The 23,111-nt window shown below is 42.6% G+C and overlaps 1 protein-coding gene across 1 annotated transcript in view; it reads right to left on the bottom strand.

Annotated features, from left to right (window-relative positions):
- LOC120064149 (anosmin-1-like) overlaps positions 1 to 23,111 on the bottom strand; it is a 55,131-nt gene that overhangs the window by 19,952 nt on the left and 12,068 nt on the right. The window lies entirely within an intron of this gene.

Here is a 23,111-nt window from a genome sequence, read left to right as displayed (position 1 = left end):
TACAACAGCTTGCCCTCAACTAATCAAACTCAATAAGGCTAAATGTAATAAAACATGAAAGTTCATGCATGTCCAAGGGAATCAGGCATCAGATGCCACCGCAGAAAAAGGGGCATGTGTTCAGAACCTTCATAGGATAGAGTGGCTGGAGGCTGATGTGTTCCTGGTGCTGCTAGCTGGCTGCTACAGAACCAGTGGTACTGCTATAGCCAGTAGGAGAGTCTCCCAGAGAGGAATCACTGCTGGGCTGCTGCTTCTGGGCAGCCACTGGGACAGGCCCAAACCACAGTGACCATTCAGCCCCATTCAATTTAGACTCTCTGACCCAGCTAAAATACAGAGACCCAGCAGCTAACTGTCAGACTCCACCACCGCATTCCTCGTATGGGAAAGTCCAATATGTTGGTCAGCAGGGGGGAATCATCTTTAATGAACCAGAGATGGAGACCTTCCGTGAGAGGAGAAATGAGAGCTAGGGAGTGAACTTTTGGCCAGAGCATTCTGGATGTCTCACATCAATCTCAGAGAACATGACCTATTAGATATATATAGAGACAGTCATTCGATGAGCGTAAAACACAGTATGTGCCCATGTTTTACTGGTATGGTACAGAGACACTTGCATGAGAAAAAGATTGTCTTAAAAGGCAACAACATAAGAAATTACACCTGAGTCAGGGAGCTGTGTTAATGAGTCTTTAAATCAGCTCATTAGCAGCCTCTGTGTTTATTATGCCATTGCCAGTGAAAAGTTTACTTGCTTTTTATGGAGTGCGTAGGGCGGGCACATGTTGAAGCGTAAACCTGGCTTCTGGAAGGAACATGGAGCAATCAGGGCCCTACACTTGGGTTGCCTGACAGTTCTCAAACACATTGTGGTCTCTCAGTTAGCACTCGCTTTTACTCCACGGAGCAGGTTTGGGAGACCATCTGGACACTGAAGTGTTGAGGAGATACAGGGCTGGGAAAAGGGAGACAGGAGGCAGTGGGGAAGCAGTAGTTCATATTTCCCCTAAAAAAAGTATAGGCTATGGTATGTGATGAGCAGGAGTTCAGAATGAACCCCTGGAGATTCAAAAGAAACCATTGTGGGTTCCACAGAATTACACAGTGGGAAAAACTGAAATAAGTGTCTTGCAATGTCACTATCCCCACATACTGAATGGGAATATGATTTGATGAACACCTACAGTACATGAACGCTGAGTCAATTTCCACTGACAGTACAGTAGACTTTACCTGGCGGTAGTAGCACTAATGGGCAGCCAGTCTTCCATCCAGAGACACCATGCTGACACATTGAGGTGTTGAGGCAATGGCTTTTGCGCCAGCAGTCTCACTAGTCTAAAGGAACCTCTGCCAACAGACACAGCACATGCCAAAGGCCTAAAATCCCCTCTACAAATCACTGAGCAGACACATGTAAGCTGCGGAATCAAGCCAATTTTCCCAATGAAAGATCTTGTGAGCATGGCAATGAATGCATTCCAGTTGTTGAAGAAAGGCTTTTCTTTGTGATCAGGCCCCTTTATGCTTCATCAAAATTCTATAGGGAAAGTGAAAATGGATTGAAACTTGCATTTGAAATGCTCGAGCTCGCGTGTGAAGGCAACCGGAATTAAGATTACATACCACGTTAAAAGATCACAGATTCGACCTTGTATGGTTAGTGCATGAAGCCTACCCCTTCAATATGTTTCTCACACACAACCCCGTCGGATAAATTATTTAGTCCACAATAGATGTTTTCAATACAATAGAAAAAACGAAGGCGAATTACAAATAAAGGAAGTGCATTCCTATGGATTTTGCAAGTCTTTGCACTCTTTGAGGGAGTGGATATGAGGATCACAAATGAAGATAAGCATTTGAGTTCCTCACTGTGAGAGCTCTCCACAGGTGTGCTGATAACTGACAATCTGTCAGCGTTTTTCTCAGCCACACCCACATAACTGACATTTTAGTAGGAGGGGGCGTGAGCGACGACAGATGTCTTGCCAAAGCAAATAGGAGACGCTCCGTATAATTACAAAAAGGTGACTCAATCAAAAACCACAGTTGTATTGACACCGTTGTGCTGCTGAATCTAACAATATCTGCTTCTGTGAGTCTTTAACATCGGGTTTAACCATTACTGAACAAAAATATAAACGCAACATGTAAGGTGTGGTCCCATGTTTCATGACCTGAAATAAGATTCCAGAAATGTCCCATATGCACAAAAAGCTTATTTCTCTTAAATTTTGTGCATAAATTTGTTTACATCCCTGTTAGTGAGCATTTTATCCTTTGTCAAGATAATCCATCCACCTGAAAGGTGTGGAATATCAAGAAGCTGATAAAACAGCATGATCATTACACAGGTACACAAGTGCACCTTGTGCTGGGGACAATAAAAGGCCCCTCTAAAATGTGCAGTTGTGTCACACAACAGTTGAGAGAGCGTGCAATTGGCATGCTGACTGCAGGAATGTCCACCAGAGCTGTTGCCAGGGAATTTAACGTTAATTTCTCTCCCATTATCCGCCTCCAATGTTGTTTTAGAGAATTTGGCAGTACGTCCAACCGGCCTCACAACCACAGACTGTGTAACCACGCCAGCCCAGGACCTCCATTTCTGGCTTCTTCACCTGCAGGATGGTCTGAGACCAGCTAACCCAGGGATGGGCAACTCCAGTCCTCGAGGGCCTGATTGGTGTCACACTTTTCTCCATCCCTAGCAAGCACAGCTGATTTAACTAATTGCATTCTAAACTGAAGATCATGATTAGGAGATTATTGGAGTCAGGTGTGTTAGTTGGGGCAAAACTGTGACACCAAATCTAGCCATCGAGGACTGGAATTGCCCACCCCTGAGCTAACTGGACAGCTGATGAAACTGTGGGTTTGCACAACCAAAGAAAGTTTGTGCAGACAGTCAGAAATCACCTCAGGGTAGCTCATTTGCATGCTCGTCGTCCTCACCTGGGTCTTGACCTGACTGCAGTTCGGCGTCGTAACCAACTTCAGTGGGCAAATGCTCACCTTCGATGGCCACTGGCATGCCGGAGAAGTGTGCTCTTCACTGATGAATCCCTGTTTCAACTGTAATGGACAGATGGCAGACAGCGTCTATAGCTTCGTGTGGGCGAGCGGTTTACTGTCAACGTTGTGACAGAGGGCCCCATGATGAAGGTGGGGTTATGGTATGGGCAGCTATGGACATTGAACACAATTGCATTTTATCGATGGCAATTTGAATGCACAGAGATACCGTGACGCAATCATGTGCCCCATTGTTGTGCCATTCATCCGCCGCCATCACCTCATGTTTAAGCATGATAATGCGCGGCCCGATGTCGCGAGGATCTGTACACAATTCCTGGAGGCTGAAAATGTCCCAGTTCTTCCATGACCTGCATACTCAGACATGTCACCCATTGAGCATGTTCGGGATGCTCTGGATCAACATGTACGACAGCGTGTTTGAGTTCCCGCCAATATCCAGCAACTTCACACAGCCATTGAAGAAGAGTGGGACAATATTCCACAGGCCACAATCAACAGCCTGATCAACTCTATGCGAATGAGATGTCGCACTGCATGAGGAAAATGGTGGTCACACCAGATGCTGACTGGTTGTTTTCTGACCCACACCCCTACAGGCACTGTATCTGTGATCAACAGATGCATATCTGTATTCCCAGTCAAGTGAAATCCATAGATTAGGGTCTAATTCATTCATTTCAATTGACTGATCTCCTTATATGAACTGTAACGCTGTAAAATCTTTGAAATTGTTGCATGTTCCATTTATATTTTTGTTCAGTGTAGGAGATCTCAGCTGGGCAGAGACAACATGGAAGGGAAAGTGGGTAATTGGGATAGACATGCTGCATCTGTCTAGTTAACCTGGGTGCCAGCCTGAGATGGTGTTGAAGTTAAAGTCTAAGACTGGCATCCAGGCTAACATATGTTGGAATAACAACACCACATGAAAATGTTCTATGATGCGTAAACATGCAAGTTAGTACACTAAATGATGTTGAACTGTTCTCACTCCCAGATGTATACAAGGACTTTCGCTATTGGTTGAGGCCAGAGCTCCACCAAAGCAGTTGGCTCTAGCAGTTTCCCAACAAAAGCATTTGTGCTCCCGACTCTCCCTTTGTGTCCTTATCGTCCTTCCAAAAAAGTGACACATTCTGCATGGGTAAGTAGGGCCAGCCTTGGAGCCCTTTCACTCCCCATTTCACGCTGTAATAAAACACATCAGTTGTTGCACTGTGGAGCCCTGAAAGGCTTTCTGTGGGGCCGATGTGAGAGTCAGAGACTGAATGGCTGCCAATGCGACAGCACCGTCCTCACTTTGTCACGGCGAAGGGGGAGAGACAACTCGGCTATGTGTGTGTGTGTGTGTGTGTGTGTGTGTGTGTGTGTGTGTGTGTGTGTGTGTGTGTACGCGTGCTTGTACGCGTGCTTGTGCACATGCGTGAGTGCATCTTAGAACTTCCACTTCCCCAGGCGGCTGGGGTAGGGGCGCGCTGGTTCTCGGTCCATCGTAAAAAAGACTCACTTCCCAACAGGGACAGCTGAAAAAACAAACTCTGACAAAATGTATTGTATAAAATGTCACAAAGTGTTTTGCTTCAGTTAATGAAGTGTGAACCGCTACCAGTCGAGATTGCAGTGCATATTGTGAAGCCCGAGGCAGACATAACAAAAGGCATGAACATCATTCGTACTAATGTATTACGTATAGGAGACATTTTCCCATACCGCCTGAGCATATTTGTACAATCATAGGGCGGGTTTAGGAGAGATGAGTGGTTTTCCGACGACAAGCTTTGATTGATTCCTTCATTTCGTTACCATACTGCGATCCATCAAATAATTTGCTATTTTATTAGGATCCCCATTAGTTGTTGTGAAAGCCGCAGCTACTTTTCCTGGGGTCCACACAGAACATGAAACATGACAGAACATTAATAGACAAGAACAGCTCAAGGACAGATCTACAGTGCATTCTGAAAGTATTCAGACACCTTGACTTTTTCCACATTGTTATGTTACAGCCTAATTCTAAAATTGATTAAATAGTTTTTTTCCAATCAATCTACACACAATACCCCATAATGACAAAAAAATGGTTTCTAGAATTCTAGAAAATATATTAAAATGATGCTACAAGCTTGGCATACACGTATTCTCCCATTGTTCTCTGCAGATCCTCTCAAGCTCTGTCAGGTTGGATGGGAAATGTCGCTGCACAGCTATTTTCAGGTCTCTCCAGAGATGTTCGATCGGGTTCAAGTCCGGGCTCTGCCTGGGCCACTCAAGGATATTCAGATACTTGTCCCAAAGCCACTCCTGTGTTGTCTTGGCTGTGTGCTTAGGGTCGTTGTCCTGTTGGAAGGTCTGTGCCGCAGTCTGAGTTCCTGAGCACTCTGGAGCAGGTTTCATCAAGGATCTCTCTGTACTTTGCTCTGTTCATCTTTCCCTCAATCCTGACTAGTCTCCCAGTCTCTACCGCTGCAAACATCCCCACAGCATGATGTTGCCATAACCATGCTTCACAGTAGGGATGGTGCCAGGGTTCCTCCAGAATTGACGCTTGACATTCAGGCCAAAGAGTTCAATCTTGGTTTCATCAGACCAGAGCATCTTGTTTCTAATGGTCAGAGTCCTTTAGTTGCCTTTTGGCAAACTTCAAGCGGGCTGTCATATGCCGTTTACTGAGGAGTGGCTTCAGATTGGGCCTCCTTTTATAAAGGCCTGATTGGTGGAGTGCTGCAGAGATGGTTGTCCTTCTGGAAGGTTCTCCCATCTCCACAGAGGAACTCTGGAGCTCTGTCAGAGTGACCGTCGGGTTCTTGGTCACCTCCCCCGCTCTAGGAAGAGTCTTGGTGGTTCAAAACTTCTTCCATTTAAGAATGAAGGCCACTGTGTTTTTGGGGACTTTCAATGCTGCAGAAATGTTTTGGTACCCTTCCCCAGATCTAAGCCTCGACACAATCCCGTCTCAGAGCTCTATGGAGAATTCCGTCAACCTCATGGCTTGATTTTTGCTCTGACGTGCACTGTCAACTGTGGGACCTTATATAGACAAGTGTGTGCCTTCCCAAAAAATGTCCAATCAATAGAATTTACCACAGGTGGACTCCAATCAAGTTGTACAAACATCTCAAGGATGATCAATGGAAACAGGATTCGCCTGAGCTCAATTTCAAGTCTCATAACAAAGGGTCTGAATACCTTATTTACATAAGTATTTCTTTTTTTGTTTTGCAAAAATGTGTAAACCTGTTTTTGCTTTGTCATTATGGGCTATTGTGTATAGATTGAGGGAAAAAAGTATTTTATCCATTTTAGAATAAGGCTGTAACATACCAAAACGTGGAAAAAGTCAAGGGTCTGACTACTTTCTGAATACACTGTATATACACACACATTTAAAAGCAGCACACATAGCCTACATATCACACAAAATATCTAGGTCAGATACGGGAGTGGCGCTGTGCAGTGAGGTGTTGCTTTATCTGGGTTTTCTTTTTACCAGGTTTGCTGTTCATTTGAGCAATATGAGATGGAAGGGAGTTCCATGCAATAATGGCTCTATATAATATGGTACACTTTCTTGAATTTGTTCTGGATTTGGGAAATATGAAAAGACTCCTGGTGGCATGTCTGGTGGGGTAAGTGTGTGTGTCAGAGCTGTGCGTAAGTTGACTATGCAAACAATTTGGAATTTTCAACATAGTTTCTTATAAAAAAGAAGTGATGCAGTCAAGTCTCTCATCAACTCTTAGGCAAGAGAGACGGGCATGCCTAGTATTTAAATTAGCCTTCTGATTACAATGAAGAGCAAGATGTGCCTTTCTGTTCTAGACCAGCTGCAGCTTAACTAGGTATTTCTTAGCAGCACTTGACCACATGGCTGGACAATAATCAAGGTAAGACAAAACTAGAGCTTGCAAAACTTGCTTTGTGGAGTGTGGTGTCAAAAAGCTCTATTATGGACAGACCTCTCCCCATCTTTAAAACCACTGAATCTACATGTTTTGACCATGACAGTTTACAGTCTAAGGTAATGCCAAGTAATTTAGTCTCCTCAACTTGTTCAACAGCCACAGCATTCATTACCAGAGATTCAACTGAGGTCTAGAGCTTGGGGAATGATTTGTACCAAATACAATGCTCTTAGTTTTAGAGATGTTCAGGACCAGTTTATTACTGGCCACCTATTCCAAAACTGACTGCAACTCCTTGTTAAGGATTTCAAATTACTTCATTAGCTATGGTTGCTGACATGTACAGTATATCACAAAAGTGAGTACACCTCTCACATTTTTGTAAATTTGAGTATATCTTTTCATGTGACAACACTGAAGAAATGACACTTTGCTACAATGTAAAGTAGTGAGTGTACAGCTTGTATAACAGTGTAAATTTGCTGTCCCCTCAAAATAACTCACACAGCCATTAATGTCTAAACCGCTGGCAACAAAAGTGAGTACACCCCTAAGAGAAAATGTCCAAATTGGGCCCAAAGTGTCAATATTGTGTGTGGCCACCATCATTTTCCAGCACTGCCTTAACCCTCTTGAGCATGGAGTTCACCAGAGCTTCACAGGTTGCCACTGGAGTCCTCTTCCACTCCTCCATGACGACATCACAGAGCTAGTGGATGTTAAGAGACCTTGCACTCCTCCACCTTCCATTTGAGGATGCCCCACAGATGCTCAATAGGGTTTAGGTCTGGAGACATGCTTGGCCAGTCCATCACCTTTACCCTCAGCTTCTTTAGCAAGGCAGTGGTCGTCAGTGGAGGTGTGTTTGGGGTCGTTATCATGTTGGAATACTGCCCTGCGGGGGAGTATTCAGTATGTCACAGTACATGTTGGCATTCATGGTTCCCTTAATGAACTGTAGCTCCCCAGTGCCGGCAGCACTCCTGCAGCCCCAGACCATGACACTCCCACCACCATGCTTGACTGTAGGCAAGACACACTTGTCTTTGTACTCCTCACCTGGTTGCCACCACACACGCTTGACACCATCTGAACCAAAAAAGTTTCTTGGTCTCATCAGACCACAGGACATGGTTCCAGTAATCCATGTCATTAGTCTGCTTGTCTTCAGCAAACTGTTTGCGGGCTTTCTTGTGCATCATCTTTAGAAGAGGCTTCCTTCTGGGACGACAGCCATGCAGACCAATTTGATGCAGTGTACGGCGTATGGTCTGAGGACTGACAGGCTGACCCCCCACCCCTTCAGCAATGCTGGCAGCACTCATACGTCTATTTCCCAAAGACAACCTCTGGATATGACGCTGAGCACGTGCACTCAACTTCTTTGGTCGACCATGGCGAGGCCTGTTCTGAGTAGAACCTGTCCAGTTAAACCGCTGTATGGTCTTGGCCACCGTGCTGCAGCTCAGTTTCAGGGTCTTGGCAATCTTCTTATAGCCCAGGCCATCTTTATGTAGAGCAACAATTCTTTTTTTCAGATCCTCAGAGTTCTTTGGCATGAGGTGCCATGGTGAACTTCCAGTGACCAGTCAGTATGAGAGAGTGTGAGAGCGATGACACCAAATTTAACACACCTGCTCCCCATTCACACCTGAGACCTTGTAACACTAATGAGCCACATGACACCGGGGAGGGAAAACGGCTAATTGGGCTCAATTTGGACATTTTCACTTAGGGGTGTACTCACTTTTGTTGCCAGCGGTTTAGACATTAATGGCTGTGTGTTGAGTTATTTTGAGGGGACAGCAAATTTACACTGTTATACAAGCTGTACACTCACTACTTTACATTGTAGCAAAGTGTCATTTCTTCAGTGTTGTCACATGAAAAGATATACTCAAATATTTACAAAAATGTGAGGGGTGTACTCACTTTTGTGATATACTGTATATGGTTGAATCATCAGCATACATGGACACACAGGCTTTGTTTAATGCCAGTGGCATGTCATTGGTAAAAATAGAAAAAAAAGAAGAGGGCCTAGAGAACTTCTCTGCGGTACACCACACCCTACATGTTTGACAGAGATGCTTCCATTAAAGAAAGCTCTGAATCCACGATATAGCAGAAGTTGAAAAGCCATAACACAAGTTCTCAACAACAGGTTATGGTCAATAATATCAAAGGCTACACTGAAAACAGTACAGCTCCCACAATCTTCTTATCACTTTCAACCAATCATCAGTCGTTTGTGTAGTATATGTTGAGTGTCCTTCTCTATAAGCATGCTGAAAGTCTGTTGTCAATTTGTTTACAGAGAAATAGCATTGTATTTGGTCAAACACCATTTTTTCCCAACAGTTTGCTAAGAGCTGGCAGCAAGCTGATTGGTCTGCGGTTAGAACCAGCGAAGTCCGCTTTACCACTCTTGGGTAGCGGAATGACTTTGGCTTCCCTCCTGGCCTGAGGACAAAAACCTTCCTCTAGACTCAGATTAAAAGATATGACAGATAGATGGAAGTCTACTGTGGATGGCCACTCCTAAGTTGTCAATGCCAGGAGATTTGTCATTTGTAATCGATAACAATAATCTTTCCACCTGTCCCACACTAACTTTGCAAAATTCTAACTTAATGCTTTTCTTTCATTATTAGTTTTTTTTATGCATGAATACGATGGCTCACTGTTCGTTGTTGGCATTTCCCGCTCAAGTTTGCCCACTTTGCCAAATAATTGGCAACATCAAATGGTTTTGTGATGAGTAAGCTATCTGATTCATTGAAAGATGAAGTTGAATGTCTTTTTGCCCATAATATCATTTAAAATTTGCTAAAGTTTTTTTTATCATTGTTCTTGGCTTCATAAGTTTCTTATTATTATTGCTGAGTTTAGTCGCATCATTTCTCAATTTGCAGTAAATCAGGTGTGCATTCAGACTTATTAGCCACTCCTTTTGCCCCATCTCTTTCAACCATACAGTTTTTCAATTCCTCATCAATCCACGGAGCCATAACAGTACTAACAGTCAGTTTCTTAACATATGCATATTTATCAATAATTGAAAGCAGCAATTTCAATAATTCATCAAGTGCAGCGTCTGGATGCTCCTTATTAATCACATCAGACCAACAAATATGTTTTACACCATCCACATAAGAGTCACAGAAAAAACTTTTGATGATCTCTTATACACTATTTTTAGGCCCAGCTTTTGAACCTTGGTTCTCCTAGATATAGCCACTATATTGTGATCACTGCATCCAATGGGTACAGATACAACATAATATTTCTACACATGAATAACCAAATGTGAGAGCTTGCCATACATCCCTTCAAATATGAAGTTGACTATAAAGTCACGTAGCCACTATGCATACATAACAGGCCTCCCAATCCATTGTATAAGTTTTCCCCCCATCTATCCCATAAAGGAAAGATGGCTGGGGCCAGTAGAAACTGTCGATCATGGTCCTGAAGTTTAGTGTCAGCTTGGCGAGGCGGTGGGGATATTTACAAGGCATGTCTGGAGTCTCTGTGAGTGTGCAGAGCTGCAGCAGGAGTGACCAGACTCCTCTGGGATAGAGTGATAGGGAGGGGCTCTCTGTTGATCACACACTGTAAATATCACCTTCTATCTATTCTGCTGCCCTTGCGCTTTTCATGCACACCACCAGACTCAATTACTCCAGCGGCGCTTGCTAGACGCCCCGCTCATATTTATCGACCCACACAGAAGCTACCACTGGTCACCAGGACCTACTCTGGTGTTGTGGTTAAAGTGCTCTCTTTTTAATCTTTCTCGCTCTCTGTATATCTTTCACCCCCATGGTCTCTTTCTCTCTCCCTCCATCACTCCCTTGCTATGAGCACCATTACTCTTAATGGTTCCCTACATCCCTCCTCATTCTTATTCATGGCAGAAGGCCCACTTCAAACTGCATTAGATAATTCAAAGTCAGCTTGATTTACACTGAACAAAAAAATAAAAGCAACATGTAAAGTGTTGGTCCCATGTTTCATGAGCTGAAATTTAAAAAAATCCCTGATATTTTCCATACACACAAAAAGCTATTTTCTCTAAATGTTTGTGCACAAATATGTTTACATCCCTGTTAGTGAGCATTTCTCCTTTGCCAAGATAATCTATCCATGCCACAGATGTCTTAAATTTTGAGGGATCATGCAATTGGCATGCTGACTGCAGGATAGTCCAACTGAGCTGTTCCAGAGAATTGAATGTTCATTTCTCTACTATAAGTAGCCTCCAATATCTTTTTAGACAATTTGGCAGTACGTCCAACCGGCCTCACAACCGCAGACCACGTGTAACCATGTCGGCCCATGACCTCCACATCCGGCTTCTTCACCTGCAGGATCTTCTGAGGGGGGCTGGGGGGAGTGCTGAGGAGTTTCCCTGTCTGTAATAAAGCCCTTTTGTGGGGAATAACAAATTTAGCTTGACTGGGCCTGGCTCCCCAGTGGGTGGGCCCTATGCCCTCCCAGGCCAATCCCCTGCCCAGTCATGTGAAATCCATAGATTAGGGCCCACATCCATATTCAAGTCAAGTGTTTGTTTTCTACCATGTCCAAGAAAACATTCAAAAAGTGAATTCCGTGACATATTTGAAATTAAAGAATTAAAGTTGTACATCTGGTGAAGAGTTGCCTGTCGGCTGATGCACACTGGGAGTATCAAAACAAGCTGAGGTCAACAAATCAGAACAGTTTAAACATATTTCATTGAATGTTGGGTTGTGATGTGAATAAGTAGAACATTTTATTTCTAAAGGCTTTTCCAATATGTCATTGACTTTCGTAGTATTGTATAAATGTGGAGAATAAATCGTGTGGAGTGATTGTACAGTGATTAATAAACAATAAAGTTCAGTGTACCTTCAACATTGTTCTTTCAGTGGACTGTGAGTAAGATGAGGTGTGGTCGTGCATAGGACTCTCCGGTTGTCTCTCTCTCTCTCTCTCTGTGCTTACAGTAAACCAACACAGGTGCTGGTTTGGAAAAGCAGTTGAGGCATGCTGCCACACTAGAGTGTGTGAGTGGATTAGATATTTCAAGGTTAGAGAAGGAGACAGATGAACTGCTCAAACTTGAAACATAGTTTCATACATTCATACATCCCTCTCCCCAGCACACACACACAAACACACCTTTCATCTCAATTCATGTCCTGGTTGGACTCAAGAAAACTCAGACTTCAAAGGCCATCCCATGGGTTTGTGTTGGTTATGATGTTTACCATGGATGACATGACTCATGTCACCATACGCCCTCTCATTAGTTCACAGCACAGAGCAAGGATAACAGACATGCCTCTTCTCAATGTCTGTCATATAACAGACTAGGAGAGGAAAAACCGTCTGGTTTCCATCTCTCTCTTCCTATGGAGATCGTCAACTCCTTTCATAAGGCCCTTGGTCTTTCTCAAATCTTTTCCAAAACTCATTTATCAATCACTTGCTATCTGGGGAATTACATTTGAATTCAAATCACTTTTTGACAGCATCCCTTTTTATTTAAACAAAACTTTCCAAACATTGTCCCGTGTGGCTCAGTTGGTAGAGCATGGCACTTGCAACGCCAGGGTTGTGGGTTCATTCCCCACGGGGGGACCAGGATGAATATGTATGAACTTTCCAATTTGTAAGTCGCTCTGGATAAGAGCGTCTGCTAAATGACTTAAATGTAAATTGTTTGCCCATGGAAGAAGTGGTCAGAAAGTGACTTTTTGGACCTGAATGCCAAAACATTCAGGAGATAAAGGTGCTCAAAGTTGAGCCATTTAGCATACCATGAGACAGCCATGTCTTCTTCACTGGAAAATATAAAATGGTTGGGATTGATTTCATTTAAAAACTTAGACAGGGTTGTCCAATTCTTTTATTATTTCTTGAAAAAAATTATAATGTCAATTATCTAAAAACACAAACTCGGATTTCATATTCGCATATGGCGTATCTTAAACTCTACTTCACATCATCTGAGGTTGTGTCCGCCAACGATTGAGACACCATGCTTTTGAAGAGGGTGGGTGTCATTTCAATCATATTAATATAATTCATAGAACGGACCTATCCCTTCAGACCACTGCAATTTAGCTGGTACACCATTGAAATGTAAATGTAAAACTTCTAGTTAGTACCACAAAAATTGTACAGATATTTCCATTCAAGTAAACATTATCTGATGTGTGGACTTCCAACCGTCTTTGTTGTACCATTTGAAAGTTGACATTTAAAAATTGTATTCACATTTTAGTACATTTATCAGCCAAAACATGACACCCACCTTGTATTCAAGAGCATGTTGTGTCTCAACCAATAGCGTACACAACACAAAAACCTTAGATGATATAAAATAGGGTCTAAGCTACAACAAATGTTAATATCTAGGTCAGATAGGGGATTTACATTAAAAAAAGGTCAAATAAATAAAAAAAAATAGTAAAATATTTTTTTCCCCACCAGAAATGATAAAATAGTTTGACAACCCTGTCTGTAAGCTTTTAAATGATATCAATCCCAACCATTTATATTTTCCAGTGAAGAAGACATGGCTGTCTAATGCTATGGTGGGGTATGCAAAATGGATAAACTTTGAGCACCTTTATCTCTTAAAGGTTTTGGCATTCAGGTTTAAAAAGTCACTTTCTGGTCATTTCTACAATAAGCAAATATGGAAGATTTCAGTCAAATCAAAAGGTGAGCTGTCAAAAAGTGATTGAATTAAAATAGATGTACTCATCTACCATTTGTTGGGAGTCATAAGCTGTCAAGGCATAAAGCAATCAAATATTACCTGGAATATTTTTATATCTCATGCACCAATCGCAATTAACAGGGTAATAACAATGAAGACCTGCAGGTATGCATGCCAAGTAAGTCAACATTCCTTTAATGTTCTTTGACACAATTAGTGATTCATTACATGTCAACTCTAAATAGCATATGGCCTTGAAAGAGTAGTTTAAAAACGTTGTGAATATCATTATTTATCCAATGTTTTCAAACCAACAAAAATAGCGCTGTGCTGCCACTAATGGGCTGAAATCTATATGGTTGAAGACCTGCTATTATGTTCTTCAATAGGGAGCGGGAAACGATGAGCAACCTAGCAGGTGGTATCACAGACATTCTTTGAGTTTCACTTTAATTATTCATTGAAATGCAGTTGAAGGGAACAGAGCCTTGGATGAATATGTTGCCAGAAAGGGAGAAAAACAAGAGGAGGAGGAGTTCATGCATTATAAATGTACCCCACAATCAAAGTTGCCTGCGTTATTTATGAGCTAAAATAAACACCCAGCCCAGCTAGGATCGGGGCTTTGTCTTTCTGCTGTGGAATGCAATAGCAGTTCACACTAATTACTTCATGACTGAAGTTTCACCCATAACAGCCATTCAACCAACCACTGACATCCCACTCACTACTATATTTCTGAAACATGCCTACCAACACAACAACCAAAGCGGCAACGAAGCTGACGTGACTCATTAAGTTCTGGTCCTTTGGAACGGTTGTTACATTACGCCACCAGCCAGACAAGAGATGGATATTACAGTGGCCGGTAACGTGAGCCTCACTTATCACCCTTCTCAGGGCTCGGTTGACACGTCATGACAAATAGACTCAACAGGATGTCTCAATCAGACGGGGTCAGATGGGTTAAAAACATGTTTAGTTGTCCTTTTACTGTGCTGCGGTGGCCTGGGAAAGAGTTGGGCCCTCTGTGACTCTGTGTGCCCTGCGGCTGTCCCACGCCACTCTGCTTAACGTCCCATCTGATTTACTGTACTCTAGTCGCTCCCCCATACCAATGATGGGAACCACCACATCATCCTGCCTGATGGACGGATGAAAGCGTAGCGTAGAATGGGAGTACGAGCTAATGCACTTTCCCAGCATCATTGAGTCATTTGTTTAGGTTTTGTTCGCAATGCAAGATTTCAAGTTGTGATTATCAGATCATATTTTCCAGAGTAGAAGTGAGAGAAAATACAATTTCTGTTATGGGCAGTGTAGTCAGTGGTGAATTGGGGAGATAGTGGGCGATTAAATGAATTTAGGCTTCGTTAAAACATGCTCCTGCTGGGCCCATACACGCTATGCGGTGGAATTGTGTCTGGACTGGGACTCGAGGAATTAGAAATGAAATGTGAAGGATTTGGAGTCAGGAGACTTCAGACCACTCTCCCTATCTAGGTCAGAAATATCTGCAACATGAAAAGTCTTCAGAGGGAGTGAGACTGACCTGATAACATTCCACTGCCATCTCCTGTTGTTTGAGGTTAAAGAAACACTTCAAATCCACTAATCCCACTCAACCAGCCCCCACTAACATTCACAAATGGTAGTAGTCTTCCTCAAAAATAAAATGTGATCTGTATTATTTCTACCAATGAGAATATATTGAGGAACACAAATATCAATATTCAGAGAATGGGAGGCTTTACCCAGAGGGCCACAGGGCCAGGTCGAAGGTCACTGGATTTACACTGCTGCGTGTTTGTAGGGATCAAGCGAGAGCTTAGAACAGAATGGTCGATTTCTCGATTAGAGAGACATTTGGAGCCTTTGGAAATCCTAGCTGTGTAAATTACTCCTCTGCTGACATACTGACCACACTAACGCCCACATTATCAGAGCATTACTATGGACGTCATCATACCAGTGATGCCCAAATGAATGTCACAGAAGATCTGTGCAGTTTGATTTCAGGATTTGGCCATCTCGAACATGACGTGATTGACTCAATAAAAAAATATCCATAGTCAAAAACACCCTCCTGTTGATGACTGTGTAACAAACTAACAATCCAACCTTTCCTTCAGAGATCATTATAATCTAAGATCTCTCAAAGTAGAGATGGCAACATCAGGAGAGGAGAGTACTAAGCTATGGGCTGAGCTTGTGGGTGCTGATAAGCCACGCGGCCAATAGAAAACAGCACAGAGCTCCTCGTCCGCAGAATGGGAATAAACAACTTGGATTAGAGCAGATTGTCTCGGCTTGACAGGTCATTATTGCTTGAAAAGGATTTGACAAGCAGTTGGGATTACAATGATCCTTCTAGAAAAGCAAGAACATGAAGGAAAAAAGCCTGACATTTGACAAGGAGATGTGTCGTTGTAGCTGTATAAGCTTATTTCTGTTTAACAGTTTATTTAGGGCATTTGAAGATGCTTTCTGCACATTAAAAACATGAATTGATGCATGGTTGAACAGGAAGTGATCCAAATAGCTTCTTGAAATGAAAAAACAAATACCTGTTTATATTAGTGACTCGCATTTCCAAGCGATGCCTTAGAGGAGACACCCATGGTAATGCAACTTTTTCCTTCAGCTATTCACCATTGAGTCCTCACCTCCTCAGAATCATTGGAATGTTCAGAAGGGAACTATCACCACTAGAGAACGTCTAGGGGCTGTAACCTCAGTGAGGAGAGAATGCGCGTCTCCAGCGTCGATGGTCTGGTGTTTCTGTGGTGGGGGGGGGGGGGGGGGGTTCTCCCTGCCACCCACATTGTGAATAATGAGCTCCACAGATAGCAGGCAATGGAGCAACCCCCCTCAGTCAATGAAACTTAACAGCCATGTCCAGATCCTTCCTGCTAGAACTGACCAGCCTTGCTTCACACTCCACCTCCGCCACACACACAGGCCTCAGACTCAAACACCCTTCAATTATAAAAGTGCAGGCAGAGAGTGGAAGGATTAAAAACAGTAAGAGATGTACACAGAAATTAACCTAAATAAAAATTGTCCTCAAACAACTACCACCACTGTCCAATGAGAAAAATAAGCGGTGTGAAGGAATACCAGGGATAATAATTGTGCATTCGGAAAGTACTGATACACCTTGACTTTTTCCACATTTTGTTACGTTACAGCCTTATTCTAAAAATGAATTAAATATCACACAATACCCCATAATGACAAAGCAAAAACAGGTTTAGTCTATTTTACACATTTATAAAAATATAAAAAGTGGAATATCACATTTACATAAGTATTCAGACCCTTCGCCAAAGGTGCTTCAACAAAGTATTGAGTAGAGATTACAGCCTCGAGTCTTCTTGGGTATGACGCTACAAACTTGGCACACCTGTATTTGGGGAGTTTCTTTCATTCTTCTCTCCAGATCCTCTCAAGCTCTGTCAGGTTGGATGGGGAGCGTCACTGCACAGCTATTTTCAGGTCTGTCCAGAGATGTTCAAGTCCAGGCTCTGGCTGGGCCACTCAAGGACATTCAGAGACTTGTCCCAAGGTTGTGTGCTTAGGGTTGTTCTCCTGTTGGAAGGTGAACCTTCGCCCCAGTCCGAGGTCCTGAGCACTCTGGGGCAGGTTATCATCAAGGATCTCTTTGTACTTTGCTCCATTCATATTTCCCCTCGATCCTGACTAGTCTCCCAGTCTCTGCCGCTGAAAAACATCCCCACAACATGATGCTGCCACAACCACGCGTGACCGTAGGGATGGTTCCAGGTTCTCCGGACGTGAAGCTTGGCATTCAGGCCAAAGAGTTCAATCTTGGTGTCATCAGACCAGAGAATCTTGTTTCTCATGGTCAGAGTCCTTTAGGTGCCTTTTAGCAAACTCCAAGCGGACTGTGATGGGCCTTTTACTGAGGAGTGGCTTCCGTCTGGCAACTTTACCATAAAGGCCTGATTGGTGGAGTGCTGCAGAGATGGTTGTCCTTCTGGTAGGTTTTCCTATCTGCACAGAGGAACTCTGTAGCTCTGTCAGAGTGCCCATCGGGTTCTTGGTAATCTCCCTGTCCAAGGCCCTTCTCCCCCGATTGCTGAGTTTGGCCAGGCAGCCAGCTCTAGGGAGAGTCTTGGTAGTTCCAAACTTCTTCCATTTAAGAATGATGGAGGCCACTGTTTTCTTGGGGACCTTGAAGGCTGCAGAAATGTTTTGGTACCCTCGCCAAGATCTGTGCCCTGACAAAATCCTGTCTCGGAGCTCTACGGACAATTCCTTCGGCCTCATGGCTTGATTTTTGCTCTGACGTGCACTGTCAACTGAGGGACCTTATATAGACAGGGGTATGCACCTTTCCAAATCATGTCCATTCAATTGAATTTACCACAGGTGGACTCCAATCAAGTTGTAGAAACATCTCAAGGATGATCAGTGGAAACAGGATGCAACATAACTAACTCCTTTCGAGTCTCATAGCAAAGGGTCTGAATACTTATTTACATAAGGTATCTGTTCATTTGTAATAAATGAGTTTACTTTGTCATTATGGGGTATTGTGTGTAGATTGATGAGGAAAAAAAATAATTTAATCATTTTTATAATAAGGCTATAACGTAACAAAATGTGGAAAAAGTCAAGGGGTCTGAATACTTTCCAAATACACTGTTCATCTCAATATTTGGTCTGTTTTAGTCTTCAGTCAGACTAGACATGACAGCACACCTGGAGGCTCCTCAGAGGAGGAAGGGGAGAACAATCCTCCTTATTGAATTTCAGAAAAAATGTAATAGTGAAACAAAGACAAAACTACCCTATATATATTTACATGTCACTAATAATTGATTAAAACACTTTGTTTTTTGCAATGAAGGTCTACAGTAGCCTCAACAGCACTCTATAGGGTAGCACCATGGTGTAGCCGGAGGACAGCTAGTTTATCCTCTTCTGGGTACTTTGACTTCAATACAAAACCTAGGAGGCTCATGGTTCTCACCCCCTTCCATAGACTTATACAGTAATTATGTCAACTTCTGGAGGACGTCCTCCAACCTATCAGAGCTTTTACAGCATGAACTGACAGTTTATCAACTCAACTGAAAGGATCAGAGAATGAATCAAGTACTGAAAGCATAAGCTATAGCGAGCTAGCAGTGTAGTGCATAAAATGTGATGAGTAGTTGATTCAAAGAGAGAGAAAGACAAGTTGATCAGTTGATCAAATTAATTTATAAAAAAATGGAGAAGCAAGAGCGAGAGAGCGACCTAGTTATATTTTGTTGTATTTTCACTCTAACTTCCACTAACTTAGTGAATCTATCTAGTTTAGCCTACTCAAACACCCGGCTCAAACAGAGAGGGATGCTATGTTAGCTAGCCCGGCTATGGCTATCCAACACTGGAACTCGTCCAAGTCAAGGTAAGCTTGTGGATTTATTAATTGATTTCCACCGGGGCCTGCCTGTGTAACTACTAAACTGCTTGCTGACTGTACTGCATGATTGTAGCGGGTTTACAAACGTGTTAGTTCTAGTAGCTATGTTAACTACGACGTTAGCTAATATGGTGACAACGATGTAGCCTGTGTGTAGCAGTTATGATATGAAGGTTTGGCTTGGGAAAAAAATGTCAGACTGGTCACAGACAGCTGATGTGTTGTGCACTGAAGTCCACAAGTGAAGGGAAATAGTGAAAGGAGGAGAGCGCATAGATCCGAGAAGGAATGAGCAGATCATGCTGTTTGTATGTGGCTGCTATGAATGTGAACTGTGTTTGCGTGTGATCAGGGGTGTATTCAATCCACCAATTCTGTTGAAAAACCCTTACTTAAACAGAAGCAAACGGAATGAAAATGGGGATAAACATACCCACATTTGTCCAATAGAAACTCTTGTTTGCAACTTTTGGATGAATGATTACACTCTAGATCAGCTAGATGCAAGCAAGAGTGTGCAAGGCTGTAGAGAATGTGTCACTGTCTGTCACCTTGATTACTCACATTTTTCTCTCGACCTGTGCACCTACGTTGTAAACTTTTCATAGGCTAGGTTGTAGCAACCTCATGATAGCTATAGGGAACATTTTAGTATCATGTAGTAGCCTAAACCTATCGATGTTAAATTGAGCTGTATGAATGGAATAGGAATGACAATATGCTGTAATAGAAATATGGCCATGCTGATAAAAAAAAAAAAATCGTCCTCCCTCATCTTAAAACGACACCGACCGCCACTGCAGCACACACTTGACAGTAATTGTCACCAAAAGGTGCTTTGAAGTGCATCCAATCAGACAAAGTCCCAGCCATGCCACGACCATAAACCATCCACACAAAATCAGATCTTTTCACTGCGCCTCCAAAATATACTGCCTGCTGCCAAATGACCTTAGTAAATTGCCATGACACACTTCAAGTTTGTAGCCAATGAGGAATGCTATATTTTCCCAGAACGCATGCCATTATTTTATTTTTTAATGACGATTAATGCAGATTGAGGACCGAGCCAACACTACCAATAGACTGATTGACCTAGAAAAACACTACTGTTGGGGAAGTCAGATAAAAAAAATTGCTGTGAGAAAACTAGCGGGTAAGAAAGGGGGGTGACGGGTTTTGAAAGACACTTTTGAATGAGAGACATGCATAGCTCTTTAGTTCTTGCTATTCAGGCAAACTGCACTGAAGCATTCTTCACAAAATGTAAAGGTTCGGTTGAGACATGTGTTATCCAATAGAATAAACAGATGTTGTTTGTTCTTAATGCAGGGATGTCTAGCTCATTGGGTATGATGGGTAAGCAGAGTCAAAAGAAACACCTGGAGCATTACAGTTCCATGAAGGACATGCATTGACATTAAAAATCTGTCCAAACAATGTTGCTTCACAAAGCTTCTCTCTTGGCAAGCTCTGAAAACCTTGGTGGGTTGGTGATGTGGTGGGCCGGGAAAACAGAGAGGAGAAGTCGTCAGTTCACTGCTAAGGGATGTTAGACTAAAGATTAATGGATTACTTTTGTTCATCTTAGTGATGGGCTGAGCATTCTAGTTCACAGAGAAATCCATCTCCCTGGTCAACAAGTGCACATGGCAATACATCTTCATTTCAAAGCACGATTTTCTTCTTAAATCAAAAATACACTTTGGTCATACACCAAATAAAAAAAACTGGATATTGGAGAAACGGGTTGAAAACTGGTTATATTCCAACATCGCTCCAGACAAGTGTAACCGAGCGTAGCACACGTGTGGGTAATGAAGTGCATTGCTTATTTGCAAACTGGCATTTAACGGTCTCAAGTCAATCCTAGCATTTGATTTGGAGCATGGATCACACCCTTTGGGAAATCAGCCCCGTTAATGTCAGTCATACTCTGCATGTGGAAAGCTTTTTGGCTGACACACACATTCTTAGCACAAGGAGCAGGAAAAGAGAGAACGCCCTGTAGTTTGAAAACTTTCGATGAGTACCTTATCCAAATCTCTCAAGTGGGAAGCTATCAAAGCAGAGTAGACCAAATGACAATAGCTCATACAAATGCTGCCTGCACTCCGCTCTATCCTCCTGGTGTCCCCCAACTGAATAGGGGCTAGCCTGGTGTTACGGCATGCTAATGACTCCGCCACCTCTCCCTGCCCCGGCAAGCGGGAAGGCGGGTTAATCACCATGACAAAGGGGGCTGCTGGGAGTTGGGAGGCAATGGGAGTGACTCCGGACGTTCCCCCGTCTAAGATGTAAACTGGGAGGCTTTGATTTCCTAAACCGCTGACAGATGGAGAGTCATAGCATCTTTGTCTAAATAATTAACCAGTCTTTACCACACATTGTCCACAAAGGAACCCCCACTATGGACTTGGATGGATAGAACACCGGTCCAGGGAGGGGGAGGACATTTTATCCACTGCTTTTGTCCGTCTGTTTGACTGAGCTGTTCATGAAGTGAGGAGAAGCTAAATCAGAGTCCGTAGAGCCATCCAAACAGAGGCACTGTACAAAATGGGCCATTTGTAGTGATTGTTTGAGCTGACACAATGGCCCCTGTGCTTTGAGAGGCTCAGAGAGAGACTCTGTAAACACTCCACTCAATTATGTCGATATGAAGTGTGTGCGCATGTATGCTCATCAAACAAGACAGAGATGTAGGGTTCTAGTCCTTGTTTGAATACCTGAACTCTTATTTGCTCAGTTCTAAAATAAACCAGAGGGATACAGGGCTCTCATCAACAAATTGGAGTTCAGTATTATGATGGTGAACTTTGAATATTACTTTGTAAGATGCTACATCATGTTCACACTCCAATAAATCATGTCTGAAGGTACAGGCTAAACTGATATGTAACACCACACGCACACACACAAAGAGAGGGTAAATGAGTGCAAAGTCACATGCTTGTCAAGAGAACAAGATGTCCATTAAAGAATCTCTGGCATTTTCAGAGATTCAGCCATGTAGCCGGTTGATTATGAAAACAGTATGCTGTGCATGGACTTGCAGCCAGCAAAAGCCTTTTCAAACATAAAACTCATGATGAATGACAAGGGAACGGCTGGTGCCAAGAACCGATGTTGGCCATCACTATGGAAAGGAAAGAAACAAGTTGAGCTGCATTATAGTGAAAACAATGGAGGCTCTACTTTAAAAAAGGCATATCCTTTAAAACACCCCGACGAGGTCATTAAAAATTACCTCAAAACGTAATCTTCTGGAGCACAGAAATATTAACTTTGAATTTACATTTTAGTCATTTAGCAGATCCTACTTATAAGCACGTATACATGTCGTACTGTACAGTATAATGTACTGATACTATGCATATGATCACATAGATTGGTATCCACACACACTGTACCAGTCAAAAGTTTGGACATACCTACTCATTCAAGGGTTTTTCTTTATTTGTACCATTTTCTGCATTGTAGAATAATAGTGAAGACATCAAAACTATGAAATAACACATATGGAATCATGTAGTAACCAAAAAAGTGCTAAAATATATTGTATATTTGAGATTCTTCAATGTAGTCACCCTTTGCCTTGACAGCTTTGCATGCTCTTGGCATTCTCTCAACCAGCGGCATGAGGTAGTCACCTGGAATGCATTTCAATGTGTGCCTTGTAACAGTTAATTTGTGGAATTTCTTTCCTTCTTAATGTGTTTGAGCCAATCAGTTGTGTTGTGACAAGGTAGGGGTGGTATACGGAAAATAGCCATATTTGGTAAAAGACCAAGTTCATATTTTGGCAAGAACAGCTCAAATAAGCAAAGAGAAATGACAGTCCATCATTACTTTAAGACATGAAGGTCAGTCAATAAGGAAAATGTCAAGAACTTTGAAAGTTTCTTCAAGTGCAGTCGTAAAAACCATCAAGTGCTATGATGAAACTGGCTCTCATGAGGACCGCCTCAGGAAAGGAATAGCTAGAGTTACCTATGCTGCAGAGGAT

The sequence above is a fragment of the Salvelinus namaycush genome, chromosome 19 (genome assembly GCF_016432855.1).
Source record: "Salvelinus namaycush isolate Seneca chromosome 19, SaNama_1.0, whole genome shotgun sequence".
In the NCBI taxonomy this organism is placed as follows: Eukaryota; Metazoa; Chordata; class Actinopteri; order Salmoniformes; family Salmonidae; genus Salvelinus; species Salvelinus namaycush.
This window is presented reverse-complemented; position numbering and strand designations above follow the sequence as displayed.